Raw genomic sequence first — 5,963 nt, 5'->3', positions numbered from 1 at the left:
ACTACCTCAATGCCGGAGTGAGCAAAATGGGAGGCTCTGAACCAGTATACCAGTATATATATCTCCCCATCCCGGTACAGTCTTCTAGCAGGCAAATCATTTCAAAAGCACAAATATGTTTAGACATTTACACTTTAAAATATATATTTTTGCATACCTCTATTAATTAAATTGGCACAATAGTAAAACTAAATAAACCAAGAATATTCAAGAACAAATTCATTCATGAGTTGGAGTTGGGTAGACAATGGATTGGATCAAATGTAAACGTATACAATCTACACAAATGCCACCACTTTCTGGTTAGTTTAATTACCATAATTTATTATTCACCAGGATTTGGGCCATAAGTAAGACATCTGCTTGTGGTGAATCTGACAATTCGATTTTAAGAAGTTGCTGGAGGGAATTCCAGTGAGTTCATGCTGAGCGGCTGAAGAGAGATGTCGCTGTCATTGTGCTCTGTGGTACTGCAAAGCACTGGGAAAACTTAGTACGGGAATTCCAAAGATTCCAGGCAGTCCGGCTTGGTGGCACACAACAAGAGGCAAGGCAAGCATAAGGGGGATTAAAGCACAGCATTCACTTCCCAGTCAAGCCATCCCTATCCTGTTTGTGTACCCTTAAAACAAATGACAGCTCTCTCCTTGGAGCCTTTGTATGAAAAGGTCACCAGAGCAAGAGGCTTGTCCCTCCTCTCCCACCAAACTCATGTCATGCAATGTGTATCAGTTACACTATTGTGAGTTTACCTGAATAGCTACTGAGGATTAAGGAAATAAAATAAAATTTCAGATTCCCAGACATTTCTACATGTACTCATGAACATTTATAATCCCATCTATCTAACCCATTATAATATACTGCACAAAATAAAAATATTTATCACAACAGTAACAGCATTTCTTCAAGGATGTTGTTGACTTATCCATTCAGGATATGGATCCCATCCTTTGGTAAACACATAACTGAACCACTCTCATTTATCACAGTTAATATGTAAACTGTTCATCTCATACTCAACATTTCCAATGCAAAGTATTTGCAGCAAACGGGGTTTCCAGTGGATATAAGGAGACATTTCCTGAAGATTACTTTTAGCTTCAGGACAGAATGTTATCAGAGTTAAAAAAAAACAACTAATCATTCTTTATGCTCTGCTTAATTAGCCTATACAGAAGCATCCTGTGGATAGTTACACAATTAATACATCTCAACAGTTCTCATCTTTTTGTCATATTTATTATATGCAAGGAAAACATGACATATAAAGTTGAAGATATCATTGTTCTCAGTTAAATTCAGCACCTATATTTATTATTATTCCAGTTATTCATAGCTTCATACATGCCCCCTGAACAAAACATGCCTGCAAAACAGAGATTTCATTGTAACAGGTGTTGTACCTCCAAGCCATCTAACCTTTGAGCACAATCAAAATAAATTATGCTAAATTGTTTTTGAAATGAAAACACTCAAGATGAGCTGTGCTTTGTGTGATACAAATACCAGTTGGTATAAATAATAATGAGCTGCATGAACTGTCCATGCCCCTCCTTTGTTGACAAACATTCCTCTAGCAGAGAACCATTTTTTTTAATGAAGCACAACAAAATGCACTGTGTTGGTAATGAAACATCTACGACATACTGTAGTTATATGCAGCACCTGGACAGCAGGTACAGCTTGGATGGAATTCCTTAGAGCTTACAAAAAACGACAATGTAATAATAGTGCTAGGGTCTAAAGAAGGAATGGGACATCTGTCCAAGGGAACTATAAATCTATCATAACTTTATGTTGGCCAACTATATGTGCAGGAAATCACATAAAAGATGTTTCTGGTAATTTTCCAACTCATCATTAATAAATGTTATTTTATCTTTCTCAGAGACTGTTTTGAAGACTGCAATATGGGGAAAGCTAAACATAACGTTTATATAGATTATTGTCATACTTTATGCTTGTCTTATTTAAAGTATGGGAAAAAGGAAAAACAGTCATGACAAATAATCATTCCTTGGATGAGTTTTTGGTTCTGTTTGTTGCTTGTGCTTCTGTGAAGGAATATCACAAAGCATGTTGTTAAGATGACAATAGTCGAAATATAGGATTTCATTAACTACGTTATACATTTCTTAGAATACAACCCAAGAAGCGAAATGTTTCACCTAAGATAAATGGTGTTGGTGGTTGTATGCGTGTGTGTCTGTGTGGGTAGGTGTATTGTGAATGAGCAGGGGAGAACTGAAAATCCGTATTCTGTGCATATCATTAATTTACCCTGTGTAATGCTCATATCCAAGGAAATTATGCTCCTTTTCTAGCTTTGTACTATTACTTCACTGCAATATCTTACTCTAGATTTCTGATAGCATTGTTATCAAATACTGGAAAGTGCAGATAGATTTACTGCTGTGCACATATTTCAAAGTGTGTTTTTATCTTTCTTTTAACTGACAAGCGTGCTCAACTGCTGTGTTTAATCTGTTTACACCTTGCTAGGGGACATCAGTCGTACTTTGGGCAATTATCTTTGTGCAGCCTGCAAGCCCGAGACAGAAAAATAGGTGAAAATATGCAGGTTATCGTCTGTCACGCCCCAGGCTGCTTCACTCAAATGTCATGGCTTCAAAGTTGTGGAAAGTCCTTAGTTGTCAGATAGCGTCAGGGGCTTGTCATGCCTCCGGAGGGAGAACCCCTGCCAGTGAAATGGAAAACATTTTTTTTAGTTCTTTTGTCTGTGGTTCAGAAGAAGACTTTTATATTCCTGTAAGGCAGTGGGATTCGTAAAGTCACAAGGGATACAGTCTTATGAGGGAACATTTAGCCTGTTTTTATGTCTAACACGAAATGAGGTATTAATGTAATTTAACTGATGGTAATGTCATCCTGTAAACAGGAGACACTGGTATCAAGAAAGGGTTACAATATCCATATAATGATAATACATGATAAAGTGTGGGGTAATGTATGAAAAAGCATTATCTATTTACATTTATTAATTCATAGGCAAAAAAGTGTCAAAGGCTGGGCTGGGTTTCAAAAGATGCAATATTCGGAGTAGCATGTTCTGTTTGACCTTTTAATACCACTCAAAACATTGTATGATATAGAAAGGCTAAAACTAAAGTGATGCAGATTACTAATGTCTTCAAATCAGCCTAAAACCATTACACTACAGTTACTTAGCTTTGCAGTATGTATGGTTCACTACAGCAGTTGCTTAATGTTTTGATGCTGGTTTGCAACCACAGACCCTTGATGGCTTAGTCATTTAGTCAACAAATATCCCATACTGCCCTAGAGTGATTGGGAAAATGAAACAGACTCAATGTTGTTGTTGTATGCAAGGGATCTGCAACTGAATACAAGCTTTTATACTTGTTATATTTGCTTTCACGTTGAATTGTCTCCATACTTATGATTGTATGAAATAGAGGGCTGGAACACTGAATTTGCTTAATTATTAATTGAAAATTGTATACAAGTGTTGAAAGAAACTAAAGTTAAAGGTCCCATTTTGGACTTTTTCCAAATATTAAAATGTTTATCAAATTAGTATATGCCTTAGCGTATCACTGACTTTACTGGTCCAATAGGTATAGCGAGCACTGTTTGATGGTTGTTTGAAAAAAAATCTGTGGTGGCCTTAAACAAGTCTTTGCTAGTATAGATTTATGACTGCTGTGAAACTGAGAATCAAGGTTTGAAAACTGTCATCTCTGCAGTACTCTTATCCTGTCAAATCTGCTTTGCCTGAGGCCTTTGAATGAAAACTACTAAATTTGCAGGTGTGAGATTCTCAGTGAAGCATAGTAAGTATTTTTGAAGAACTGAAACAAACTATGGGTCAGAATGGGCCTTTTCTGTCTGGGGAAAGAAAGAAAGTGGAAACACAAGTGCAAAAACACCCACATCAGATGAAATTTGATGAAAATTTGTTTTCACTGTGAAATATGCTTTCTCATTTGAAAAGCTATTCATAAGAATAAACCACCACATCTTTTATTTAGGTCATCAAGTTTATCAGGTAAATGAAAGCAACTATTTTACATACATTTCTTATTTGTTCATTCCTTCCATTTCTTCACATAGGCTACACACACATATACAAACCTTTTGATACTCACTTTCTTATACATTATTGACAGTCTGTTTGTGTAATTGTCAATGTTAAAATCAGCTGAGGACACCTGTTTGATGGCTAACATCCACACATCCAATAGAAGGTGTAATAAGCACCTGCCAGCATGAACTGCAGTTGAGAGGATGTGGAAAGTAGAGGGAAGGTCGCTGCAAAGGTTTCTCCAAGAGGAAATGCTCTCAATAGGTATGTGTAATTAAGCTGGTTTAGCCTGGGGTGTGCCCCAGGCAAGGATAAATATCTTCCTGATGCTTCCCCTGGTGTCATCCTAGCCATGCAGACCCAGATCAACAACACCTGACCTAGAGAACAAGCTTCTTTGATGTATTTGATACAAATGTATCCTTGGGCAATGTAAATACTAAGGTTGACAACCTTGATCTAAGAAAAACACACTGTCTCATAATACAGTATTTAAGAATTTGAATTTAAGCTTCAGACATCAGGAGCGTGTGGTTCATTAGAGGCATGAGGCAAGGAATAGATTTAAAACCTTTGCCCTGAAACAGAAAATATTTGAGTGAACAGCCAGATTCTCAAACATGACATACAGTAAAGGCAACTAGAGAGGGTAAAATTTCTGGGGAGATTGTAGGGTGTGCTTGCTTGCGTCGGTTGCACAGGGGTCCGTTTTTGGATGACATTTTTACAACTGATATTTCTGTATATTTTATATAAAAATGCATACTTATTATTTATAAAGATTACATAGATGTAAAAGCATTTTTTTGCTGCTCATTTACAACTGAAAATACGAGTGAAGTGTAGAATGAAATAGATGTCTTCTCATTTCCCCTGCAAGAGGCAGCCTCATCGTTGAATCAAAACGAATAAATTTGGCAGACCGGTGTCAAAATTGACCTAATCTCTATGACTTAAACGTCATTTTAAGTTTTTCCCTTCTCATGATATTTTCAGGCATTTAGCCTACTCATTGCATTCATTCATTAATAAAGAACCCCCTTTGAAGATTATTCTACGACGTTACCCGGCAGTAGAAGATGGAATCGCGATTCAAACAGTACCATCTGCTAACTGAAAATATGCCCCCCAAAACGTAAATAAGCTTGACATTTATTTAGTGGAAAATCGCTCATTCATAAAAAGCTCACTGGAAGCGATCATTGTCAGTAACAACGCAAAATGCGATATAGCCCTGTGTGGAGAAGCTGCCCCGGTAAATTGTACTACTACGGTACAGTACTAGACTACTGCTGTGTTCGTCTTGGTAGCGATTGCGTTGGTTGAATTGGATTTAACGTTCCGTTGTACGGTTTAAGCTGAAATTAATTATTTTCATGAACAGATTGACAACGTTTAGGCTGTGGCAATGAAGTTCAGGTTAGTAGTTAGATAGACTTTTGATTTAAGTAAGGGGAGTGCCGAACATGTTCTGTCGCCGTTTGACTTCCTAAACAGCTGTGTAGTGTAGATGTTTTTGTAGTGTGTCTCACGTAAGCTACAGCGTTGCAGTGAGCTACACTGGTTTGAAACCACAGGTAATGGTAATTTCACCAACAAATCGTTTACTAATGTCAGAATAAACCCTACAACGAAAATGTATATGTGAGGAATGTTTATTTTAACGATTGAAAACAGATAACGCTACATCATAGACCACTGTAGTATGTGTTGCCCGGGCAACACAGGCTAATGTCATGATGCTAATACTTCAGTGAAATAGTAGACTACTGTTTCCGAAAGTAGATGTACTTCCTTAATAATATCAGCTTATACTGTACATTACACATGACAATTGTGTGTCATATCACAAAGTAAAATGAGTAAATAGTTATCACCCTGGCCTCTTTGCTTG

The sequence above is a fragment of the Osmerus eperlanus genome, chromosome 4 (assembly GCF_963692335.1).
Source record: "Osmerus eperlanus chromosome 4, fOsmEpe2.1, whole genome shotgun sequence".
NCBI classification, from domain to species: domain Eukaryota; kingdom Metazoa; phylum Chordata; class Actinopteri; order Osmeriformes; family Osmeridae; genus Osmerus; species Osmerus eperlanus.
This window is presented reverse-complemented; position numbering follows the sequence as displayed.